Here is a 27,990-nt window from a genome sequence, read left to right as displayed (position 1 = left end):
GTCGCCGTCGGTGACTCTGTCGGATGACACGGAGAAAACTGTTTCTTTGCCTGGAGAGAGCATACAATCAGTTGTTGCGACAAGACGGTGCATTCGTCTTTCTGACAAACTGGCAAGGCAGAGGTGAGTGATGTGATTGGTGAGTTGATTACAGGTGATGATTGCCGATGCTGATGACAGAAAATTCGAACCCAAGATGACTTGATGTCCACATGGTGACAATACCGCGATCTGTATGTGTTGGTGAATGCCATCAATAAAAACACGCGCAGTGCATAGTCCAAAGGGTCGATTCCTTCCACCGTTGGCACCACGCAGAGCAGGACCGTCATATGGCGTTGCCACCTTGCGTACCCGAGAGCACAAATCTGCGTGAATGACCGAAATTGCAGCCCCAGTGTCTACTAAAGCTTCAACCCAAAAGTCTTCAATGAAAACCGTTAATGTTTTCGATGGTGACTCAGGGGACTTTGATTTTTCCTGTGATGCAGTTTCCCCCAGAAAACTGCTGCTTTCAGTTTTCCGGGTGTGGGTCGAAAACTTGTGGTGCGGGTCGGAGAGGAGACGAAGACTGGCGGAAAGGCGAAGGCGAACGGCGTCTAGGAGAACGTGGAATCCGGGGCCGGTCATTGGAATCAATTGGAGGCGTAGAGAAGAGGCGGAGGTGGCGAGTACAAACGCTGGCGCGGGGCGTAGTTGAAGCGGTTGTCTTGCTCGTATGGGGCGTAGCCGCGGTGCTCGTCCAGCTGTCGTCGACGGCAAAACTGAGAAATGTGCCCTCGGATGCCCCAGTAGTAGCAGACGGGCAGGTCGCTAATAGGGTGCCGTGCTCGCCAAGTTGAATGGAAAGGCGGTGCGGCCGGAGGCGGAGAGAGGACGGTCAAGTGGCCGTGTGAGAGTGGGGACACGATTTGCTCCATGGGCATAGGTGATCGGGATACGGCCTCGGAGTAAGTCGGCATGTGAAGACGAGCAGTATGACATGGGTGAAGAAGAGTTGTCAGGCACACCAGCTCCTCTCTGATCATGTTACGCAGCCCAGGTGCGCCACCATGGTTGTTCTAAGCGCAGGGTGTGTCACGCTGATGCACGGAGTACGGAGCTCTGCATACAGTCCGGAACTCGGCATAACCAGAGGGGTAGGCAGGCAAGGTGTCGTGTTGAATGCGAATGGACTAGTGATGGTCGAGCCGCTGGCAGATCATTCGCAAATCGGCAATGGTAGTGGGATTCTGAATCGCCATAGCATTAAAAGCAAACTGAACGATCCCTTTCAGTATGTGGCGTGCCTTCTCCGTTTCAGGCATGCTCTTGTCGAACCAGCGGCAAAGCGCGAGGACATCTTCAACGTATGAAGCGTAGCCCCCCCCCGGGCGTTGCACACGGGCATCAAGTTTCTTTTTGGGTGCATCCGAGCGAGCAGAGGACGTTCCGGAGATCATACGTAATTCCTCCTTGAATTTCGCCCAATTAGAGAAACCGTCCTGGTTAAGGAACCACGTCATCGCAACTTCATTCTGGGACCAGCAAACATTCTTCAGTTTGAATGCGTCCCCACCGATGGAACGCGCTCACTCGCGCAAACTGGTCAAGCCATTCCTCAACGTCTTCACCCCGAAGGCCAGCAAAAAATGGCGGTTCGCGTTCGGGGGTGGTGACAGTAAAGGTGGGCTGGACGGGAACTGAGGCGTTGCTGTCCACATTGCTGGTACCGCGCTCCATGGTGCTAGTTGGTAAACGTCGACCTGATCGAAGCTCCAGCTGTGCGATCGGAAGATGTAGACGGCAGGATCGAAGGCACCCTCCACCACTTGAGAGAGCCGAGGACTTGTGAAGGAGAACGGTTTATGCGGAGAGCCAGGACCCAGGAAGACCCCGACTGGAAGCGGTGATGATGATGAGAGAAGCCGAGATGATGAAGATGAAGCGAGGACTATAGTGCGTCCTATCGGAGCACGCCGTTTGTCCCAGCACGATATATTCTGCTGGTGCTCACAATATATATATATATATATATATATATATATATATATATATATATATATATATATATATATATATATATATATATATATATATATATATATATATATATATATATATATATATATATATATTTGAGGAAGACCTGTCTCAGGTCGAAACGTTGGCAATAAAGTCTCCAAAGAGCGTACTTCTACTTTGTGCGTATTCCTGCAGCAACTAAGAACTCCACTTCACGACTATATATATATATATATATATATATATATATATATATATATATATATATATATATATATATATATATATATATATATATATATATATATATATATATATATATATATATACGACTAAAAAAATTTTTCATCTCTTTCTATGACCCACCACAACCTCCCCTTTGCTTTCCCAGGTTTTCTTGACTGCCAACCTTTATTTTCTGTATATATCTATATATGTACATATACTTATATAGCACAGAAATAAACTTGGCAGTCTAGAAAAACCTCGGAAAGCAAAGGGGAGGATGTAGTAGGTCATCGAAACAGATAAAGAATTTGGAAAGAAAGAAAGAAAGAAATTGGAGAAAAAATGCCCCCAGGTAGGATCCGAACCCACGACCTCCAGAATAACGGTCTGGTGTTATAACCACTGCGCTACCGGCGGGGCGACTTTCTCCTCCACTCTCTTGGGTACTTATGTTTAGGTATTTTTGTTTCATGTGCTTGGGGGTGGTAGCCAGCGCCACTCGGACAACTCGGGGTGAAGGGGCCTTCTTTGTAACCCCCGGGCCGTGACTCGAGTGTCTACGACATCCCGAGAGTGGTCGAGCAGCGTTGAACCCTATTAGGCTTCCTATGGCACCAAGACTGCCAGAACAGAGGCCCTCGCTATGCATGTAGCGAATCAGATTAGGAAATGAGGGGCTCGTTGAAAATAACACAGAAATAAGAGTTCGCAGTCAAGAAAAACCTCGGAAAGCAAAAGGGAGGATTTGGTAGGTCAGAAAAACAGATAAAGAATTTGGAAAAAAAGACAGTGGAGAAAAAATGCCCGCCAGGTGGGATCCGATCCTACGACCTCCAGAATACCGGTCTGGTGCGATAACCACTACGCTACCGGCGGGGTCACTTTCTCCTCCAATTTCTGGCGTACTTATGGTTAGGTATGTTTGTTTCATGTACTTTTGGGTGGTAGCCAGCGCCACTCGGACTACTGGGGGTGAAGGGGACCTTCTTTTTAGCAACCGGGCCGTGACTCGAGTGTCTACGACATGTCGAGAGTGGTCGACCAGCGCTGAACCCTCTTAAGCTTCCTATGGCACCAAGACTGCCAGAACAGAGGCCTCGCTATGCATGTAGCGAATCAGAATAGGAAATGAGGGGCTCCTTGAAAAGAACACAGAAACAAGAGTTGGCAGTAAAAAAAACCTAGGAAAGTAAGGGGAGGATGTGGTAGGTCATAGAAACAGATAAAGAATTTGGAAAGAAAGAAAGTGGAGAAAAAATGCCCGCCAGGTGGCATCCGAACCCACGACCTCCAGAATACCGTTCTGGTGCGATAACCACTACGCTACCGGCGGGGCGACTTTCACCTCCACTTTCTGGAATACTTATGTTTAGGTATTTTTGTCTCATGTGCTTGGGGGTGGTAGACAGCGCCACTCGGACTACTCGGGGTGAAGGGGACCTTCGTTTTAACCCTCGGGCCGTGACTCGAGTGTCTACGACATGTCGAGAGTGGTCGACCAGCGTTGAACCCTCTAAGCTTCCTATGGCACAAAGACTGCCAGAACAGAGGCCCTCGCTATGCATGTAGCGAAACAGAATAGGAAATGAGGGGCTCGTTGAAAATAACACTGAAATAAGAGTTGGCAGTCAAAAACCTCGGAAAGCAAACGGGAGGATGTGGTAGGTCATAGAAACAGATAAAGAATTTGGAAAGAAAGAAAGTCGAGAAAAAATGCCCGCCAGGTGGGATCCGAACCCACGACCTCAAGAATACCGGTATGGTGCGATAACCACTACGCTACCGGCGGGGCTGTCTCCCCAGCACTTTCTCGGGTATTTATGTTGAGGTATTTTTGTTTCCTGCACTTGGGGGTGGTAGCCAGCGCCACTCGGACTACTCGGGGTGAAGGGGACCTTTATTTTAACACCCGGGCCGTGACTCGAGTGTCTACGACATGTCGAGAGTGGTCGACTAGCGTTGAACCCTCTTAAGCTCCCTTTGGCACAAAGACTGCCAGAACAGAGGCCCTCGCTAAGCATATAGCGAATCAGAAAATGGGAATTGAGGGGCTCCGTGAAATAAGACAGAAAATAAGGGTTGGCAGTCAATAAAACCTCGGAAAGCAAAGGGGAGGTTGTGGTGGGTCATATAAAGAGATGAAGAATTTTTTTAGTCGAAAAGAAAGTTGTGAAAAAATGCCCGCCGGGAGAGATCCGAATCCACGACCTCCAGAATACCGGTCTGGTGCGATAACCACTACGCTACAGGCGGGGCGACTTTCTCCTCCACTTTCTGGGGTACTTATGTTTAGGTATTTTTGTTTCATGGGCTTGGCGGTGGTAGCCAGCGCCACTCGGACTACTCGGGGTGAAGAGGACCTTGAAGGGGGCGGTGAAGGGGGGGTGAAGAAAGTGGAGGAGAAAGTCGCCCCGCCGGTAGCGTAGTGGTTATCGCACGAGACCGGTATTCTGGAGGTCGTGGGTTCGGATCCCACCTGGCGGGCGTTTTTTCTCCACTTTCTTTCTTTCTTCCCAAATTCGTTGTCTGTTTCTATGACCTACCACATCCTCCCCTTTGCTTTCCGAGGTTTTTCTTGACTGCCAGCTCTTATTTCTGGGTTGTTTTCAACGAGCCCCTCATTTCCTATTCTGATTCGCTACATGCATAGCGACGGCCTCTGTTCTGGAAGTCTTGGTGCCATAGGAAGCTTAAGAGGGTTCAACGCTGGTCGACCACTTTCGACATGTCGTAGACACTCGAGTCACGGCCCGGTGGTTAAAAAGAAGGTCCCCTTCACCACGAGTAGTCCGAGTGGCGCTGGCTACCACCCCCAAGCACATGAAACAAACATACGTAACCATAAGTACCCCAGAAAGTGGAGGACAAAGTCGCCCCGCCGGTAGCGCAGCGGTTATCGCACCAGACCGGTATTCTGGAGGTCGTGGGTTTGGATCCCACCTGGCGGGCATTTTTTCTCAACTTTCTATCTTTCTTTCCGAATTCTTTATCTGTTTGTATGACCTACCACATCCTCCCCTTTACTTTCCGAGGTTTTTCTTGACTGCCAACTCTTATTTCTGTGTTATTTTCAACGAACCCCTCATTCCCTATTCTGAATCACCATATATATATATATATATATATATATATATATATATATATATATATATATATATATATATATATATATATATATATGTATATTTATATATATATATATATTTATATATATATATATATATGTATATATATATATATATCTATATATATATATATGTATATATATATATATTGTGGGAGGTTGTGGGTTCAATTCCCGCTTCCGGAAAAAACGGCGCATTTTTTCTCGACTTTAATTTTTAATTATTTATTCCTGAATAAAAAAATGGCAATCATACTTCATTCGGCACTATAAAACACTGTTAAAACGCCAAACAGCACTGGCAATAAGGACTGCAACTTTGATATGTGTCCTTACGGAATCCCTCGTCCCGTACGTCTCTGTTCTACAAAATGCATTACGAGGGTTCTGGCTTCAGCAGTCTGAAATGCCTTTGGCTATCCCCGCCTTCCGACCACGTCTTACGTGCGGCCGCTGGGAAAAGACGTTCTACGTCTTCCCGCGGTGGTCGAGGGGCGGCGCTAGTTGACCGGGCTCTGAGCAGTCGTAAATACAAAACCCCGCGGTATAGTCGAGAGGGGAGTCGCCGCGGAACTAGCTCAATGGTAGACCACCGCACGCGTTATGCGGAGGTTGTGGGTTCGATTCCCGCTTCCGGAAAAAACGAAAAAACGGCGCATTTTTTCTCGACTTGAATTTTCAATTATTTATTCCTGCATAAAAAAAAAGGCAATCATACTTCATTCGGCACTATAAAACACTGTTAAAACGCCAAACAGCACTGGCAATAAGGACTGCAACTTTGATATGTGTCCTTACGGAATCCCTCGTCCCGTACGTCTCTGTTCTACAAAATGCATTACGAGGGTTCTGGCTTCAGCAGTCGCCTTTGGCAATCCCCGACTTCCGACCACGTCTTACGTGCGGCCGCTGGGAAAAGACGTTCTACGTCTTCCCGCGGTGGTCGTGGGGCGGCGCTAGTTGACCGGGCTCTGAGCAGTCGTAAATACAAAACCCCGCGGTATAGTCGAGAGGGGAGTCGCCGCGGAACTAGCTCAATGGTAGAGCACCGCACGCGTTATGCGGAGGTTGTGGGTTCGATTCCCGCTTCCGAAAAAAACGGCGCATTTTTCTCGACTTGAATTTTCAATTATTTATTCCTGCATAAAAAAAGGCAATCATACTTCATTCGGCACTATAAAACACTGTTCAAACGCCAAACAGCACTGGCAATAAGGACTGCAACTTTGATATATATATATATATATATATATATATATATATATATATATACATATATATATTGCCGCGAAGAAAGCTTTCCCACAATGTGCCGCTACGTCACTGGGAGCACGCTCTCGTGGCGCTGTTCCACGAAGCCACGTGGAAAGCGCGCTCGTGCGGCGGGGGCTAGTTTTGGAGGAGACGCTCGTGGGGAGACGTTCGAAACAGTTGGTGGTTTACGTTGTGGGCACAAGTTCGCCTCAATAAACTAATTGTAACCCACCCGTGCAACGTCTTGTCGCTACAAAACTGGTGGAGGTGCGGGGTACGATCAACAGCGCTCTACGTCCACCCCCCCTGTGTAAGCCCGGCAACAAGCTCAGCCACGGAGTTGACACCCGTCCACGAACGAACCAGCCGGCGACTGCGAGGGTTACCGGTGGAAACCAACAAGGATGGCCACGCGGGACGCCAGCACTGTGACCTCCGGTACCGGTACGGCACCTTCTTACTTCGTGGTACACCAGCCCCGCACACCAAAAGTTTTCTATGGGGACTCTTTCCAGCACGGAGAAGATTGGCTCGACCAATTCGAACGCGTTGCGAACTTTAATGGATGGAACGAGCAACACAAGCTGCACAACGTGAACTGTGCCTTAGAAGAGTCAGCTCGCACGTGGTTTGAAAACCACGAGGCCACGTTGAGGCCGTGGAAATAGTTTCGCCGCCGGTTTTTGGCCACGTACGCCTGCATGGATCGTCGGGAAAAAGCTGAGTCGGCGCTTCAAGCTAGAAACCAACGGCCAAATGAAAGCGTCATCATGTACGTAGAAGGCATGGCTCGCCTCTTCCGCCGCGCAGACCCGGCTATGTCTGAGGAAAAGAAGTTGAGACACCTTATGCGAGGTGTAAAGCAGGATGTATTTGCTGGGTTGGTGCGCAATCCTCCGCAGTCTGTCAGCGCATTTCTGTCTGAGGCCACAGCAATTGAAAGGGCACTACTCCAAAGAGCGAGGCACTACATCCGGGACATCACTTTTATGTCGAGCGACACCCCTTCAGTGGAGCAAGGAAACGGCGGCCTCCTGGAGTTGGTCAGGTCGATCGTGCTAGAGGAACTCCAAAAGCTGCACTGTGTCCAGCAGCTTCAAGCCTCCATGCCCCTTGCGGAGGCTATACGCCGCGAAGTCAGGTAAGCTGTTGGAGCGCCCGAGACGTATGAAGCACCACAAAGGCAGTATGGTGTGCCGCAGGAGCCGAACGGGGCCCCGCAACAACAGACCCAGGTTGCCTGATATGCGGCATCCCTGAGGGAGTCGGATCGCTACGTTGCCCCAACACTTGCCGCCGCAACACCGCAAACGACATTGGGCCTCCGACCCCGCGCCATGCTGACTGTTGATGAGGCATGGCGGCCTCGCAAGAGCGACGAGTGGCGCACGCCGGATCAGCGACCTCTATGTTTCCATTGCGGCGAGGCAAGCCACATATACAGAGCTTGTCCCTACCGACGACTTGGTCTTCGTGGATTTCCTCCACACGCCCCACGCCCGAGGTGGGGTGAGCGCCCCGCCGAAATCGAAAGCTACCTGGCCGAGCGTCGAAATGGGTTCCCGCTGCGACGGCGCGACAACCGATCACCGTCACCGATGCGACGGCGCTCTTCGAGTCCAAGCCCGTCACAATCTCCGCGGCGCCGTTCTCCGAGCCCTTCCGCCCGGGAAAACTAAGAGCAGCTACCTCGGGAGGTGGGGCCACTGACCATCAAAGCGCTGAAGACCCTCCAATGAAACGACGACAACCAACCGGTGACGATGTGGTTTGTTCCGATATACCTGTGCAGGTTGACAACGAGCAAGAAATAGTCGCATTGGTGGACACCGGAGCAGATCGTTCAGCTATGAGCAAGTCATTGGCAACTACCCTTAAAAAGGTACTAACGCAGTGGACAGTACCACCGGTTCGCACCGCTGGCGGCCACTTGATTACTCCGTCCGGAAGGTGCACAGCAGGCGTTAAAATTAGGGGCTTCACATACGTCGGAAATTTTATCGTGCTTCCCGTATGCTCGAAGGACTTAATCCTCGGCATGGACTTTCTACAAGAGAATGGTGCTGTCATCGATTTACAGAAACCCAGTGTAAGCTTCTCGACGACGAGAGCGGTAGCTAAGGATATCGACGACCGACGGGACACTGCCTTGCGCGTCATCAACGACAACATAACGCTGCCTCCTCGAACCAGTATGCTTATTTCTGTCAAGAACGACGCTTTTCAGGACTACGAAGGAATTGCGGAAGGAAATGTCGGTCTCTTGCTTGACAGGGGCATTTGCATTGCAAGGGGGCTCGTCAAGCTACAAAATGGACGCACAACAGTGCTGCTGACAAACTTCGGCACAGAGTGTCAACATGTCGCAAAAGGCACGACCATAGCTTTCATTGAGGATGTTGCTGACGTAACGAATATTTGTATGCTGGAAGAAACAGAGTCAGATCACCTGGTCGGAGGTGCTCTGCTGCCACCAGTAGAAGTCAACCCCAACTTGAACTCTGCGCAGAAGGAGCTGTTACTGGAACTGGTGAGAGAGTTTTCTGAGTGTTTCGCATCATCATCCCGTGTGCGCCGCACATCCGTGGCGAAGCACCGCATCATTACCGACGAGGCTGCGAGACCAACCCGCCAGCACCCATACAGAGTATCACCAAAAGAAAGGGAGGCAATCAACCAACAAGTACAGGAAATGCTCATGGATGACGTCATCCAGCCATCGAAAAGCCCGTGGGCTTCACCCGTAGTCCTGGTGGACAACACATTGCGTTTCTGTGTGGACTACCGTAAACTGAATTGTGTGACAAAACGAGATGTTTACCCTTTACCTCGAATTGATGACACACTAGACCGCTTGCGGAATGCAAAATTCTTCTCATCATTGGACCTCAAATCAGGATATTGGCAGATAGAAGTCGATGAGCGGGACCGGGAGAAAACGGCTTTCGTGACACCTGATGGCTTGTATGAATTCAAAGTTCTCCCTTTCGGCTTGTGTTCTGCCCCTGCAACGTTCCAACGGATGATATACACTGTCCTCGCCGGATTGAAGTGGCAAACGTGTTTAGTTTACCTAGATGACGTGGTGGTGTTCTCGGCCACGTTTGAAGAACATCTCACACGACTAAAAGGCGTATTACAAGCAATCCGATCCGCAGATGTCACTATAAAGCCCGAAAAATGTCATCTTGGTTTCGAAGAGCTTAAATTCCTCGGCCACATAGTCAGCCAACAAGGTATCCGCCCAGACCCTGACAAAACGTCCGCGGTATCTTCGTTCCCCAGACCTACCGATAAGAAGGCTGTACGACGCTTCCTAGGCCTATGCGCATACTACAGACGGTTCGTGGAAGGTTTCTCGCGGATCGCTTAACCTCTTACACGGCTTACAAGGGAAGACGTGCCATTTGTATGGGCAAGTGAGCAAGAGTGCTCCTTTGAGGAACTGCGGAGGCGGCTGCAGGAAGCTCCAGTGCTCGCACATTTCGACGAAACTGCTGACACGGAGATTCACACTGATGCTAGCAATGTTGGCCTCGGAGCGGTACTTGTTCAGTTGCAACAGGGCGCCGAACGAGTCGTAGCGTATGCGAGTCGCACCCTTTCAAAAGCCGAAGCAAACTATTCCCCCGCGGAGAAGGAATGCTTGGCCATCGTCTGGGCGATCACCAAATTTAGGCCCTACCTTTACGGCAGGCGTTTTAAAGCAGTCAGCGATCATCACTCCCTGTGCTGGCTCGCCGACCTCAAAGATCCCTCGGGTAGATTGGCTCGGTGGAGCCTTCGACTTCAGGAATACGACATAACTGTTGTATATAAATCTGGAAGGAAGCACAGCGACGCTGACTGCTTGTCGGGAGCACCGATATCTGTAGAGTCCTACGATTACGATGATGAATTAACACTTTTGGGGCAATAGACTCATCCCAAATGGCCGACTTACAATGTGAGGACCGGGAACTAGGCTCACTCATCAAATACCTTCAAGGAAAACGCACTGACGTACAGCGCGCCTTTGCTCGAGGATTGTCATCCTACTGCCTGCGCGAAAACGGGCTATACAAAAAGAACCATGACAGCAGCAAAGAGGCCTTCCTTCTTGTCGTACCCTCAGTGCTTCGCGAAGAAATCTTTCGGGCCTGCCACGATGGGCCAACAGCGGGTCACTTAGGTGTTAGCCGGATGTTCGCGAGAATTCACCAAAAATACTACTGGCCGAGGCTTCTTCCCACAGTGCGACACTACGTGAAGACCTGTCACGATTGCCAGCGGCGCAAAACACCGCCATTGAAGCCCGCCGGGCTACTTCATCTGCTGGAACCACCAAAAACGCCGTTCTACAAGGTTGGCATGGACCTGCTCGTACCATTTCCGATGTCTTTCTCTGGAAACAGCAGGATAGTAGTAGCAACGGACTATTTGACACGGTGCGCCGACACCAAAGCTCTTCCTCGAGGAACAGCAGCAGAAGTGGCAAAGTTTTTTGTGCACGAGATTGTGTTACGCCACGGCGCACCCGGATTTATTATTACAGACAGGGGAACAGCTTTCACCGCCGATTTGATGCAAGACGTCCTCAGGCTGACCGGGAGCCACCATCGGAAGGCCACCGCATATCACCCACAAACCAACGGGCTTACGGAACGTCTGAACAGAACATTGGCTGACAGGTTATTCATGTACGTCGACGTGGAGCACAAATCATGGGACGAAATTCTGCCATATGTAACATTCGCATACAATACGGCTGTGCAAGAGGCGACGCGGAGGACACCCTTCCAACTGGTCTACGGACGTCAAGCAACGACAACACTCGATGCCATGCTCCCCCTCTATGATGGCGACTCAGGTGACAACGGAGCTGAAGAGTTTATCCAACGGGCTGAGGAGGCACGACACCTGGCCAGGCATCGCATTCTGCGCCAGCAGGAAACCGACGCGCGACAGTATAATCTCCGCCACCGAGCTACAAGGTACATGCCAGGAGACCTCGTGTGGGTGTGGACGCCAATCCGCCGCCGTGGACTCTCAGAAAAACTTCTCCGGCGGTATTTTCGCCCTTATGAAGTGACCCGCCGAATCAGGGACATTACCTATGAACTTGTACCTCGCGGTTCTCGCTCCACAGCTCGCCGACGATCACCCGGCAAAGACGTCGTGCATGTTGTGCGCATGAAGCCATACTATGTGCGGTAGATCCACTCAAGACTTCATTGCACAGGACACTGATGTGCTATTTTTTTAGACTAGCTTCATTTTTTTCTTCTTTGGGTTGAGGTTTCGTTCTTTTCTTGTATTTTTTCCTTTGTGTTTCTATTTATTTCTGGCTTAATTTGCGCCCCTTATTTGTGTCACAGCATCGGGGCGATGCTGCTAACGAGGGGAGCAATGCCGCGAAGAAAGCTTTCCCACAATGTGCCTTTACGTCACTGGGAGCACGCTCTCGTGGCGCTGTTCCACGAAGCCACGTGGAATGCGCGCTCGTGCGGCGGAGGCTAGTTTTGGAGGAGACGCTCTTGGGGAGACGTTCGAAACGGTCGGTGTTTTACGTTGTGGGCACAAGTTCGCCTCAATAAACTAATTGTAATCTACCCGTGCAACGTCTGGTCGCTACAATATATATATACATAAGCGTGTGAATAAAGTACGATGGGGCCGGTAAAAATGTACAGTAAAAAAGAAGACTAAAGGGTAACGAACGAACTTGTATTAACGTTTTGTCTTGGGGCAAGCCTTCGTCAGAATAACAAACACATGGCAAGTAAACTAGCTTATCAGTTTACTTGCCATCTATTTTTTATTCTGACGAAGGCTTGCCCCAAGCCGAAACGTTAATACATGTTCGTTCGTTACCCTTGAGTCTTCCCTTTTACTATATATATATATATATATATATATATATATATATATATATATATATATATATATATATATATATATATATATATATCAAGGTTGCAGTCGTCATTGCCAGTGCTATTCGGCTTTTTCCGAAATATTTAATAGGGCCGAATGACGTGTTTGTCACGTTTCTTTGATACATTGATCAATAAGCGAAAATTTAAGTCGCGAAGAAATCCGCCATTTTTTCGGGAGCGGGAGTCGAACCCACATCTCCGCATAACCGGTGCGGTGCGTTCACCATTACGCTATCCCCTAGCGGCTTCTCTCTGGACTTTCACCGAGGGGGTTTATATTTACAAGCGCTCTGAGACCGGTCAACTAGCGCCGCCCCTCGGCCACCATGGGACACGTAGAACGTCATCTTTCCTAGCGGCCGCCACGTAGACCTGGGTTAGAGTGTACTAGAAGTTTTAGAGTGGCCCGACCGGCCGCCCGGAGAGGTGCTCGTTTCGCGCAGAAAATAGCGGTGGCGCCGTAGTCAACGACAACTGAAAGCGAAAGCGGCGGCTGGCCGCGCGCAAGGCCGCGTGCGGGTCAGGAAACGCTGCTGCTTTATGCGCGGAGCGCTCGAAATTTGTTCTGCGGGTCGTCCAATTGCTTAAATATAGTGTAGGGGCAGTGGAATGTGGGTAACGAAATGAAAAATAAACGCAGCAGCTCATTTTGCGTTAGTTTTGCCTTTCCCGCTCGACTACAAGGAAAATTACGGATTTTCCTTTGCAGCATTCGTAGCGGATTGTAAATAAAGCAATTGCAGCGACATTTTCGCTTTTTCAATTTCCCATAAAAACGTATTTTGCGTGAAATTGCCTCGCATGATCCAGTTCATGGTTGCTTTATGATTGTGTCCTTATTGTGCTGCTTGATGGACATAGTTGGGCGACGCAAATGACACGAAAAAATATATGAGGACTGGGATGATAGCTTCTAGATGAATGTTTTATTTATTGTCTTGAAATTTACGCTCGGACTGCAGTTATGTGGGTTAATATCATAAGTTGTGTTTTTTTGCGTGATCGAGTTGTTATTATAGCAGTATTTAAGCAGTGGCCCGCTTGGGATAATTACGGGTCACCGCGGTGGCCGATCACAAAAAGACACGCGCAAGCGAGGTATCCTTTTAACTATAAAGGGGTTAGTCGAGCGGTTAGCTCACTTGTTCCAATGACCGTCTTTCATAGAACTATTCCCGCGGCGTTCTATTAAATGCACCACCTTTCACCTGATTCGGTCAAGAATCCTTAGCAGTTCAATCAAAATAACACAAATTTAATTCACAGGTATGCGGAGAGTACTGTTACACGCACATAAAACAAATGCAAAACATAGATCAGAAAATATATTGACCGCGACAATAATGAAATATACCACGTCTACTATAGAGGTAAAGGTTCAAGAACGCTAACATTGATGTTCAAATAAACGGAACTGGAACAAAATACACATTTTGTTTTCATTTTCGATAGCCCATAAAATGAAATAGAACGCGGGAAATCATGCACAAAGTCTACACAGGTAAAGGTTTAGGAATAACGCTAACATGGAGGTTTAAATTGACATTTTTGGCCAACACGTTTTCATATCTCGCCCTCGATCATTAGCGACGGTTAAGTTTAAGGTGTTGCTCCCACCTTCGCATGTAATCACGGAATTGTTTAAATCTTTTATATATAAATGAATCCGTGTCCCAATGTATACAGAACCCAACCAAATTTGCTGTCAAGGTGTCACGTGCTGGTCGCAACCAACACTGTTAAGGTGTTTGCTGTGAACAAGGGCTGCGGCACATCCATAACGCTGTCATGGTGGAGCGCCCTGTTGCTGAAGCAAGTGGTAAAAACGTCCTGGAGATCACTAATAAACTTTCGAAAATGCATGGAAGGATTCAGAAGCCCCCCCTTCCCCCCTCCCCCCTTCAAAATACAAGAGGTGGTAAACACCGCGGCATCTTCCCCTGGCATGCAGGATTGCTCATGCAGACTTGGCACTTCGTTTTCAGTACACACTTCCTTACCAAGTGCTGCAATTTGCGACATAGCAGGTTAATAAAAAATTAAGAAAGCCCACTACCGACAGTACAAGCATCAACGGCAGGGGTAGCCCAGAAGAAGGCTTTTGGTATTTTTGTTTCAAATGAGAACGTAAAAAAACATTAAACTTTTTGCAGCCTATATAGTATGTGCGCCCTGCCGCTTTTGCTTCATGCGCAGAGTCAAGAAGGGGAAGGGAAAAACATTCCTGGTGCCTGTCCGTCAAATTAAACCCTCGTTAACTCGTACTCTGCAATCTCAAAATATCGTCTCGAAACTTTTTCTCACAGTGTGCTTACCTCCCATAAGCGCTAAGCATCTGCCCGCTTTATCTCGAAACGTTTTTTCGGAGGACCACGGATGTCTCGAAATACTGGCAGAGAGGACAAAAGGCAAAGTCCGCTGCAGGCAGCTGATTAAGTCCCCGTTCGAATGATTACTCCCGCCGAACGTGGTCGTGAAGTGCAAGTTTACGCGGACTACGCGTCCCCGTTGCCGGAATGCCTTCTGGCGCGTACTGCGCGTACATCATGGAGGTAGCTGTGGACGACGAAGCTGATCATGCGGACGAGGAGGAGCCTCCAGAATTGCCTACAACAGCAGAAACTGCATACATGCTGCGTCTGCGTTGTAAGGTAAGGTAGAATGCAGCGGTGGCGACCACCAATTCATGCGATGCATTGAGAAGCTCGGGTACGCTTTTCTGGGGTGCAGATGCGAACGCGAAACAGCCGAGCGCAACACAGTTCTTTCTTCTGCAATAATAAAAGTTTCTTTTTCCTGCGAATTATTTTGTCTTCATTACGAAATCTCCCCTGTGCAATATAGCTTTTGTTAGCACCACTAGCTGTTATTTCAGTGACCTGGCTACAAATTTTCTGCCTTTGACTTAACTCGAAACTCTGCGCTTATCTCAAAATTTTAAGCTAATTTTACGAATTTGAGTTAACGAGAGGTTACTGTATATCAACAAATAAAGTTTTCGGAAAACGCATAAAAAATGAGAAAGTATCGTTTAAGCGGAGTCATAACGTTTCTGCATCTACTTTCTAAATCATCTGACCAAAGGCGCAGGTTCGATTCCCGGCCACGGCGGGGCCGCTTTTGTGATGGAGGATAAAAGCGAAAAACGCCCGTGTCTTCGAGATTTCGGCGCACGTTAAAGATCCCCAGGTGGTTAAAATGAATCCGAAGCCCCCCAGTACCGCTTGCCTCATCGCCTGTGTAGCGCCGGCGCGTTAAACTTCATAATCCAAAATAAATCAGGTTCGCAAGCGCAAAACACCGCCGCGAGCAACGCAAATATTGCCGCGGGCAGGCTGGGAGCTGGTGCCGGGGAGCGCCGGCTGTTCAGTTGTCGACGACAGCAGCGCCGCCGCTATACTGGTTTCAATTTCTGCGCGGAAGTCGACCCGGCGGAGCAATGGGAGAGGCCGCCGCTCGGGCCACTCTAAAACTTCTAGTACACTCTACCTGGGTCGGAGGTCGGGGTTAGCAATTGGCATATCCGAACTGCTGGAGCCATTTTTTTTTAAATGCAGAGCATTTGTATAACTCACGATGTCACCCGTGCGTCGGCGTCCGCAGCAGCCAGCCTCCCCCTACACTATAAAAAGAAATAACAGTTACCGGCGCCTGGTTTTGATCCCACGACCCTGCGGGCGGAACGCTAGGTACATGGTGCTCTTCGCACTGTGCCACAAAACCGACACAGAATCAAAGGCTACGAACGCGCCTTATATCCTTGACTCATGCAAACTACGTCGTCAGCGGCGTGCGTTGGCGACTCAGCGGCGTGCTAGCGGCGTGATAGCTGCGTGGTGTACACGTGACATCACCAACCCCCCAAACACTAAACGTTAACGCAATACACCCACACACCCACCCCCTATGCGACGCATTTACTCGAGTCCCCCTCGCGGGGAGATGGGCCCATTTTTTTTATTGCCGGTTTTAGACATCTTCTAGAAACAGTGGTACATAAAATAAAGGCGCTGACTTCACTTAAGCCAGCGCAACATGAATAAAAACGGGGCATAGACAATACCTTTTCAAATTCATGCAACCATTCAGGAGTACATTGTTGACTTTTCCGCATTTCTGCAATATGTTGGGCACTCTCATTGAAATACTGCCTTGCTGGCCTTCCGTCTACGTCACAGTGCCGAAGCGCCATTCGAGACCTCCATATTCCATGGAGGACCAGCAACATCACAAGGTCATAAGGCACTCCATTATCGTTGTGCACCGCTAAAACGCGAATGCCGTAAGGAATCACCGGAAACTCCTTTTTGAATGTTCGCTGAAGAACGTCCCACAAAAACACCGCATTCCAAAATCCAAAAAAAACATGTTCCACCGTCTCGGGCTTTTTACACAAAGAACAGTCGACACCCCATGGCACAAACAGACCCTTTTCCAACATCCATGTTTTAACTGGTAACAGTCCACAGTGTAGTTTAAAGAAAAATGTTTTAACACCCGGGAGAATGTCCCATAGCTTTTACACGTTTCAAAACGTTCTGCCCGGGGCGTACTAGAAACAAGGATCAGTATAAAGGAACCGGAAAACAGATTTCATCAAGGTCTTTATACAACATTTTCTTCGACACGGCACTCAAGTACTCCATAGAGAACCGAACACAAAGAAATCGTGTTGCTTGTACAACTTCTTTTAAATACCCGTGTAATGCCCCGTTGTAGCTTCGACAAGACGTAACAATGAATTGGGGCAAAAGTCTGCCTAAACTGACTTGAATAACAATGCGCAGGAAGGGGTCCTTTACCTCGCGCAAGAAATAAAAACGATTCACCACTTGTCTCAAAAAAGATGGGAGAGCTATAAACCACCTTCACGTACTCTTCGAAAAAGATTCGTCCTACTTGTCCTTTCCCAGGACGAGCCCCAAACGAAAATAGCACAAACTCGATGCAGCCGCTGAACATTGGCGCGAGAACAGTGGATCACTTGCAAAACGTACCAAAGTTTCGCGAACAAAATATGTTGCACAACGTTGCGCGCGCAAACATGGACAGCTCACGCCCCTTCCATTCCCACTTTTCCGCTTTATCACGCATCGCAGTCGTCTGGCTTCGCCAGTACGGGTCGCTATCGCTGTAGTTTTCATGTGGAACGCCTAAATATTTGACCGGCACAACCTGCCAGTTCATACCTTCAAAGACACGAGCGGTTACGTCCCAATTGCCGTGCCAGACTCCCAAGCACTTGCTCCAAATTACAGAGCTCCCAGTATATTCACAAAACGTCTTAAGCAACGCAACTGCAGTACTAATGCTTTTTCTGCCACGACAAAATAAAGCGATGTCGTCCGCGTATGCCAATACACGTACCTCGCATGCCTGCAACTGGAAACTATGAATACTATTGCTGTTTATTATGCTAGCGCAAAACGACTCAATGTACAAACAAAAGAGTAAAGGGGACAGCGGGCATCCTTGCCGTACTGAACGCGTGACATATATTGGGCGGCGCACTGACTTATTTTTTACCAGCCTCGTTGAACACGCCTTATACGCCAGTCTTACGCCCTACGTTAATACTTTCCCTAGGTTTACTTTTTCCAAAATAGTATAGAGTAGCTCATGAGAGACCTTATCAAAGGCCTCCTCAAGGTCTATTTGCAGCATGGCTACAAGCTCATTCATGCCGTCACAACACTCGAGAATGCTCCTTGCTATGTGTATATTACTAGTTATAGACCTTACTGTTATTCAACATGTTTGGTGTTCGCCTACTATGTCTATTATCACACTCTGTAACCTCCTTGCTAAGACTTTCATTAATATTTTATAACCTACATTCGTCAAAGATATCGGCCTATACGCAGTTACTTTTCTGAGCTCTTCTTTTACAACTGTTTTGGGTATGCGAACAGTGTGCGATTGTGAGAACGAGGGGGGCAGTCTTTCCAGTGTGTAGGCGTCTGAGTAAAGGACGCATAAAACTGGACCTAGGTCATTGCGGAAAGCTTTGTAGAGCACCGTGCACAACCCGCAAGGTCTGGAGACTTTCCCGGACTTATTTCATCGATAGCCTTCTTAACCTCTTCCACTGTAATTGGTACTTCTAAATTTTCTTTTACCTCTTCATCTATCGTCGACAAGAATCTTAAAAAATTGTCCTTAAACCCTTCTAAGTTTGCAGGTTGGCACGAAAACAAACCATCATAAAAATCACAAAAAGCATAGCTAATTGCTTGTTGTTCATCAAGAACCTGCCCTTTATACTCTATTTCCGCAATAGAGTTGCGGGTCGCGTATCTGTTTTCAGAGCTAAGTGCTCTCTTTGTAGGGGCTTCCCCTAACATGAATTTTCCGCACGGGCTCGCACTATCGCACCATGATATTTCTCTTGTTCTATAGCTTCTAACTGATGTTTCAAAGTTTTAATGTCGTCCTTAAACAGTCCAGGTGACTTACACTCTAGTGCAGAAAGAGTCTCCAGGTTTCCTCTAAGCAGGACTTCCTTTTTTCGTTTATCATAACTTAAGGCACTTGACCTTTCCAATGCTGTCATCTTAATATCTGCTTTAAAGTTCTCCCACTTAGAGGCACAGTCACATGTATCCTGTTCAAGGTTCCTAATCTTTTTCGTTACTTCTTTTACAAATTCTTCTTCCTTCAACAATAAGCTGTTCATTTTCCATAAATCCCAGTTGAACGTCTTTTTATCTTTGCGCTTTCCAATCAAGAACGACACTAGGTAATGGTCGCTGAACGACACAGGTGTAACACTATACTCCGAGCACTCCGGCGCAAGTTCTAACGAAACATAAGCTCGGTCTAATCTTGCGTGGCCCGTTCCTTGAAAGTGGATGAACTGGATATGCGTCTTGCATTCCAACATATCCCCCACATCTTCCAAACCAAAATCTGCCGTGACACCATTCAATGCAATCGTGCTTGCGTCGCGAAAAGGAGTGCCACTTGATTTATCGCGAGCCGAGCACACACAATTAAAATCTCCCAATAACACAAGAGCCCGTTCTGTGTCAAGCCACGCCCGCAACTCTTCAAAAAACACTTTTGTTTCGTCGACCTTTTTAGGCGCGTACACACAAACAATCGGCCATTCTTTTGGCGCTAAAATAAAATCACAAATAACAAAGCGTCCATTTAAACTGGACGTCATGGTTCGCACTACTACGCCGCTGCTCCGACGTATTAAAATCAGACAACCAGCCGATAATCCCACCGCATGGCTGACACAGACTTCATAACTAGGACTAAACACACCCACCATCTTTTCCGTGCTTTGCTCGGTCTCTACGTTCGTCTCCTGGAAGGCTACGACATCTAACTACCTCTCCTTGATGATTCTGTACAATTGAATCTGACGTTTACGCTCGGAAAGGCCACGTACAGGTCCACGCAGAAGTAAACGGAGCACGGGAGCGGTGGCCGAACTGCATCGCTGCGCCGCGTGTGGGCGCCGACTGGAACCAAGGAGCGCCGGTCTAAGAGTGTGTTCGCACTGCCCCCGCTGCCCTATCTGATATGTTTAATCGCCGCTCTGCTGGCCGGTCACGCTTGGCGAGACGGTCTTCAAAAGGCCGCGCTGGGCGATAGGGGAGCGCTAGTTGCATTGCCGCTCGCAGGCATCAGCGGCGACCGAATCCGCTGCTCATGAGCTGGACGAAGCTACGCGCGCCGGGAAGCGTGCCTTGTTGCGCGCTGTAAAGGGCGGCATAAAATTGTAGGCCGCTGCGGTTTTGCATAGCATGTCATTGCGATATAATTAATTGTATGCCGGACAAAACTGCCATGTACAACATAGAAAGCACATTCAGATATTTTCATTGTTCGGGAAAAAAATCTAGTTTACGAGATTTCTTGCTTAATTTAGGGTTTGTCCCAAAATATTGCTGCTGGTCAGTTGAGGTCTGCTCTGAAGAAAGGGAAATACAAAAAGTTCATGCGGTGGAAATTCTGTATTAGAGAACACCGTAAAGAATAGGTAAAATTGTTTCCTGCTATTACAGCGGGCCTCATAGGGTGAATATTTTGTTTTTTCATTAACCCTTTCGTGCCCGTTGAGCAGGATAGCTGCCATGAGATTTTGTACCAAATTAACCGATTAAGAGTATGGTCCCCATCGGTTATGACGACTATACTTGCCATTGGTCATTTTGGGGCCTTGACGGCGCTTTTCTGCAAGACTTTTAAGTCATGCGGTGAAGCCACCTTTCAAATAAATACGGAGTTTAATTTGAATCTTCGACACTTTCTTAACTAATATGATGTGCTCGTTAAAACTAACAACGTCAGTTTTAATGCGACAACAAAATATGCGCCCTATGAGGCCCGCTGTAATAGCAGGAAGCGATTGTACATATTCTTAACGGTATTCTCTAATACAAAATTTCCACCGCAAGGACATTGGTTATTTCCCCTTCTTCAGAGCAGACCTGGACTGACCGGCAGCAATAACTTGGGACAAACCCAAAAAAAAGAATAAATCTCGTAATTGAGATTTTTCCCGAACAACGAAAATGTCTGTGAATGTGCTTTGTATATTGTACATGGCAATTTTGTTGCCGGCTCACAATTAACTATATCGCAAATTCGCAATGACATGCTATGCAAAATAGCAGCGGCCTACAATCTTATGCCGCCCTTTACAGCGCGCAACAAGGCACGTTTCCCGGCGCGCGCAGCTTCGTCCAGCTCAGGAGCAGCGGATTCGGTCGCCGCTGATGCCTGCGAACGGCAATGCAACCAGCGCCTAGCGCTGCCTTTTGAAGACCGTCTCGTCGAGCATGACACGCCAGCAGAGCGGCGATTAAACATATCAGATAGGGCAACGGGGGCAGTGCGAACACACTCTTTGACCGGCGCTCCATGGTTCCCGTCGGCGCCCATACGCGGCGCAGCGATGCAGTTCGGCCACCGCTCCCGTGCTCCGTTTACTTCTGCGCGGACCTGTACATTAAGGGTGGCACAACGCAGATGATGAAATGAACACCGCATGAATGGAAGATGAAGGCAAGTAACACACTGTTCACACACGTTTCAGAAACACGAGCCCCGCCCCCTTTTCTACCCCTCAAAAAAAGAAAAAGTCTTGTCCGTGCCGTAACGCTCATTCGAAGACCTCCTCCCAAAAACAGCAAACGTTTCGCTTACGGAGGCTTTCCTGCCGCAGGTCCTCTGTCATAAGGCGTGGTGTTGGGCTTTGGCTTGAAGCTTGGACGCCTCAACATAACCCCGCCCACACTTGCCTTGACATTGCCGGAGTCACCAGAGTCCTCACGCTTATCGTCCTCCTTACGCGGCCGCTTGACGGTGGTTTCGGGTCGTCTCCGTCGCCGTCGCCGACGTCACGCACTTCACAAGTTAAGGCGGTGTTCGTCGAACCCGCCCCAACACACTCCTCACTTTTCGCGTCCAGCACAGGTGCCACCGGCGCTGGGTCGTCCTGGGAGGTCAACTGCTGCTCCGCGGGAGCAGCATTTCCGTCCTCCCCGCCTGGTTCCGCCAAAGGGTCCCCGGGTGCAGATGCACCACCTCCACGGCCACCGCCGCCTCCTACTCCTCCTCGTCCATACCGTTTTCGGCCGCGTCCGCGTCTCAGACAGGACCGGTGACATGTGCATACGTCCGCACGCACTGTGTCGCTTCGTGACCGAAGCGACGGCAGACAGTGCAGCGCGGCACCTTGCAGTGGCGCCTCATATGGCCCGTCCCCGAGCAGCGGAGGCACTGCGGGGCCCTGCCTGGAACGACCACGAGCGCCTGGCCGCCCGCAACCCGGAGCTCATGCGGCAGGTCGTCGAGCCTCACGCCGGCGTTGAGCCTGAGGGTCACCGACCGCGTCGTCGAACCTTTCTCGTTCATGCTCTTGACACGCCACCTCTCGCGTCCGATGTCGACGACACGCGCGTATGGAAGCAGCGCCCCTCGCACCTCGTCGTCCGGCACGTTGTACAGAATCCAGTGCAGTTTCATGCGCACATCCTGATCCGCCGGATCGATGAGGAGGCACCGGCGCTCCTTCACATTCACGTCGGTGGCCGCGAACATGCGCTTTACGCCGCCTTCGTCCCTGAATGTCAGGGCCCATACGTGGTTCATTTGATACGCCCCCAAGGCAAGCACCTCATGGAGAAGTTCCAAACGAGCCAAAGTGCCCTTGAATCTTCGACGCGATAAGGCCTCGCACGAATGTCTGCATGAAGAAAAATGGTGTTTAAAACACACCGACCTGTTGGCAGCATTGGCAAACTGACGGGGTAATCTCCGGATTCTTGGCCAAAAAACCTGTTTCCGCGGACAGACATGGCCGCATTCACCGCTCCTGAGGAGCCAAGCATCCTGCGTCCGCACACTAGCGCGGCCGGAAGCAGAATCCGAACTGCTGGAGCCAGTGCCTCGTAATGCATGTAGCAGAACAGAAAGATACGGGACGAGGGACTCGGTAAGGATACATATCAAGGTTTCAGTCGTCATTGCCAGTGCTATTCGGCTTTTTCTGAAATATTTAATACGGCCGAATGACGTGTTTGTCACGTTTCTTTGATACAATGATAAATAAGCGAAAATATAAGTCGAGAAAAAATCCGCCGCTTTTTCCGGGAGCGGGAGTCGAACCCACATCTCCGCATAACCAGTGCGGTGCGTTCACCATTACGCTCTCCCTTAGCGGCTATCCCGAACGCACTGCACCGGTTATGCGTTGATGTGGGTTCGACTCCCGCTCCCGGAAAAAGCGGCGGATTTTTTCTCGACTTATATTTTCGCTTATTTATCATTGTATCAAAGAAACGTGACAAACACGTCATTCGGCCGTATTAAATATTTCGGAAAAAGCCGAATAGCACTGGCAATGACGACTGCAAACTTGATATGTATCCTTACCGAGTCCCTAGTCCCGTATCTTTCTCTTCTGCTACATGCATTACGAGGCACTGGCTCCAGCAGTTCGGATATGCCAATTGCTAACCCCGACCTCCGACCACGGTCTACGTGGCGGCCGCTGGGAAAGAAGACGTTCTACGTCTCCGAGGGGCGGCGCTAGTTGACCGGCCTCAGAGCACTTGTAAATATAAACCACCGCGGTAAAAGTCGAGAGAGAAGCCCCTACGGGAGAGCGTAATGGTGAACGCACCGCACCGGTTAAGCGGAGATGTGGGCTCGACTCCCGCTCCCGGAAAAAACGGCGGATTTTTTCTCGACTTATATTTTCGCTTATTTATCAATGTATCAAAGAAACGTGAAAAACACGTCATTCGGCACTATTACATATTTCGGAAAAAGCCGAATAGCACTGGCAATGACGACTGCAACCTTGATATGTATCCTTACCGAGTCCCTCGTCCCGTAACTTTCTGTTGTGCTACATGCATTACGAAGCACTGGCTCCAGAAGTTCGGATATGCCAATTGCTAACCCCGACTTCCGACCACGGTCTACGTGGCGGCCGCTGGGAAAGAAGCCGTTCTACGTCTCCCGCGGTGGCCGAGGGGCGGCGCTAGTTGACTGGCCTCAGAGCACTTGTAAATATAAACCCCAGCGGTAAAACTCGAGAGAGAAGCCGCTACGGGATAGTGTAATGGAGAACTCACCGCACGGGTTATGCGGAGGTGTGGGTTCGACTCCCGCTCCCGGAAAAAACGGCGGATTTTTTCTCGACTTATATTTTCGCTTATTTACCAATGTATCAAAGAAACGTGACAAACACGTCATTCGGCACTATTACATATTTCGGAAAAAGCCTTATAGCACTGGCAATGACGACTGCAACCTTGATATGTATCCTTACCGAGTCCCTCGTCCCGTAACTTTCTGTTCTGCTACATGCATTACGAAGCACTGGCTCCAGATGTTCGGATATGCCAATTGCTAACCCCGACCTCCGACCACGGTCAACGTGGCGGCCGCTGGGAAAGAAGAATTTCTACGTCTCCCGTGGTAGCCGAGGGGCGGCGCTAGTTGACCGGGCTCAGATCATTTGTAAATATAAACCGCCGTGGTAAAAGTCGAGAGAGAAGCCGCTACGGGATAGCGTAATGGTGAACACACTGCACCGGTTATGCGGAGATGTGGGTTCGACTCCCGCTCCCGGAAAAAAACGGCGGATTTTTTCTCGACCTATATTTCCGCTTATGTATCAAAGAAACGTGACAAACATGTCATTCGGCCCTATTAAATATTTCGGAAAAAGCCGAATAGCACTGGCAATGACGACTGCAACATTGATATGTATCCTTACCGAGTCCCGAGTCCCGTATCTTTCTGTTCTGCTACATGCATTATGAGGCACTGGCTCCAGCAGTTCGGATATGCCAATTGCTAACCCCGACCTGACCACTGTCTACGTGGCGGCCGCTGGGAAAGAAGACGTTTTACGTCTCCCGCGGTGGCCGAGGGGCGGCGCTAGTTAACCGGCCTCAGAGCACTTGTAAATATAAACCCCGCGGTAAAAGTCGAGAGAGAAGCCGCTACGGGATAGTGTAATGGTGAACGCACTGCACCGGTTACGCGGAGATGTGGGTTCAACTCCCGCTCCCGGAAAAAACGGTGGATTTTTTCTCGACATATTTTCGCTTATTTATCAATGTATCAAAGAAACGTGACAAACACGTCATTCGGCCCTAATAAATATTTCGAAAAAAGCCGAATACCACTGGCAATGACGACTGCAACCTTGATATGTATCGTTACCGAGTCCCTCGTCCCGTATCTCTCTCTCTCTCTCTCTTTCTCTCTCTCTCTCTCTATATATATATACATATATATATATATAGATATATATATATATAAATGTATATATATTTATATATATACACGAGAGGGTAGACACACGTATGAAAACGATGATCGAACTAACGTTTCGACCAGGGTCCAATCTTCGTCAGAGTCAACTCTGACGAAGACCGTACCCCGGTCGAACCGTTAGTTCGATCATCGCTTTCATACGTGTGTCTACCCTCTCGTGTATTTTTGAAACCGAATCCCGGAACTTATTCATCGTTTTTTATATATATATATATATATATACATACATATATATATATATATTGTCAAGAAGACAGCCGACACGCCGGTAGACGGTTGAGGTTGTTTAATTGCAGGAGCGAAGCCGATGGATAACGCAGGTATGAGCGTTGTGATCACCAAGCGCGTTTCTGGCGCATGTACGTCCTCGGGTTCATTGTCTTCCCTGACTCCGCTTTGGTGCATATCCCCGTGTGTGGGTTGGGCATAATCCTATATGGGCTATGCTGGTGAGGTGCATACCCCAATGTCTTGATGGCATGTTGCGTGTATTGCATCTGTTCAATACACTCGTTACAATCGCCCCCGGTGCAAAAGGAGCCGACCTGGCGACTTAGGGTGATGTCGACACGAGCGGGTCGTAGCAAGGCTTGAGCCTATCAACGTGGTCTGTTTCACGGCCATGGCGGCAAAGATCCGAGGACGGAGTAACGGGCTCAACAAGGTAGTTCACAGGCGAAGTGCGGGCAATGACCTTGTATGGACCGTGATATTTGGCCACCAATTTTTGGGAGAGACTGGGTGTTGGGCAGGGCACCCAAAGCCACACATGCAAACCAGGATCAAACGTCGTAGGACCGGTAGAGTCGTCACGACGATGCTCCTGGCGCTGTTGATCAGCTGTTGTAAAAGAACGGGCTAGTTGTCGATATTCTTCGGCGTGCTGCGCCATTTGTGAAACCGGAGTGTATTCTGTGGCATCGCGGTTGTAAAGGAATATGGTATCCAGGGGGCATGTCGGCTCACGCCCGTAAAGTAAGTAAAACGGGGAAAATCCCGTGGTCGCCTGTGTGGCCGTGTTATAGGCGTACGTTATAAATGGGAGCACGAGGTCCAAATTGGAGTGGTCGGATGACAAATACATTGAAAGCATGTCGCCCAAGGTGCGATTGAATCGTTCCGTGAGCCCATTCGTCTGTGGGCGGTATGATGAGCTTGTCCGATGAACAGCGTGACATTCGGCGAGTAGCGCTTTCACGACTGAAGACCCGTCCTCGATCACTCAAGAGCTCCCGAGGCGCCCCGTGCCGAAGTATAAAATGATGTAGTGGAAAAGTGGCGACGTCACAAGCCGTGAATGCGGGCAGTGGAGCAGTTTCAGCATACCTTGTCAGATGGTCAACGGCAACAATTATCCATCTGTTACCGGAAGCTGTAGAAGGCAGTGGCCCGTATAGATCGATCCCAACGCGCTCAAAGGGTTTTTCCGGGCAGGGTAGTGGCTGGAGTGGAGCGGTCGAGCGAGCAGGTAGCGACTTGCGGCGTTGGCATTCCAGACAAGAGCGAACGTACTTCTCTACGAAGTTGTACATTCCACGCCAATAATAACGCAGGCGGAGTCGCTCGTATGTCTTGATGACACCAGCATGGGCGCAGTTGGGTCGTCATGAAATGAAGCGCATATATCTGCGCGCAAATGGCGTGGAATAACCAGAAGTCACTTGCGAACGTCCGAGAAATAATTTCGGTGGTAAAGCAGCTCGTCGCGCAGTTGAAAGTGAGAAGCTTGCCGTCGCAGGGCCCTTGACAGACGGGCAGGTGACGCACCGGAGAGGAAGCTGATCATGGAAGCTATCCATGGGTCCTTCCGCTGCTCAGCGCACATGTTAGTAGCACTGAGAGACGACAAGCTGCAGTCGGTAGTGGCGAGGTGAGGCACGTCACCCGGCAGCGGAGAGCGTGAGAGGGAATCCGCGTCTGAGTGCTTCCGGACTGAACGGTAGACGACGTTGATATCGTACTCTTGGAGCCGAAGAGCCAATCGAGCAAGGCGACCACAAGGATCTCTGAGGGAGGCCAGCCAGCACAGTGCGTGGTGGTCGGTGACGACATCAAATCGGCGGCCATACAAGTATGGGCGAAACTTTCCCAATGCCCATATTATGGCCAAACACTCTTTTTCAGTAACTGAGTAGGTGGACTCAGCCTTTGTCAGCGTCCGGCTCGCGTATGCAACGACGTGCTCCGCCAAGCCAGTTTTACGCTGCGCGAGCACGGCACCAAGGCCAATGCCACTAGCATCTGTGTGGACTTCTGTTGGAGCAGACGGGTCAAAATGTCGATGTATAGGCGGCGATGTGAGCAGAAGACGGAGTGTCGCAAACTCCTCGTCACAGGATGCTGACCAAGCCAAAATACCGTTGTCGCTGCTGAGAAGCTCTGTTCGTGGTGAAATGATGGACGCAAAATTGCGAATAAACCGCCGAAAATAAGAACGCAGCACGACAAAGCTCCTAAGTGCCTTTAAGGTGGTCGGTTTCGGGAACTCCGCGACGGCACGAAGCTTGGTCTCGTCCGGACGAACGCCCTCCTTGCAAACGACATGACCCAGGATGGTCAGTTTGGGCGCGGCAAAGTGACACTTCTTCAGATTGAGCTGCAGTCAAGCCGCGGCGATGCACGTCAAATCTTGCTCTAGGCGAACCAGGT

Source organism: Haemaphysalis longicornis, unplaced genomic scaffold, assembly GCF_048455015.1.
Source record: "Haemaphysalis longicornis isolate Haplotype H1 unplaced genomic scaffold, Haemaphysalis longicornis Haplotype H1 scaffold_19, whole genome shotgun sequence".
Taxonomy (NCBI): domain Eukaryota; kingdom Metazoa; phylum Arthropoda; class Arachnida; order Ixodida; family Ixodidae; genus Haemaphysalis; species Haemaphysalis longicornis.
This window is presented reverse-complemented; position numbering follows the sequence as displayed.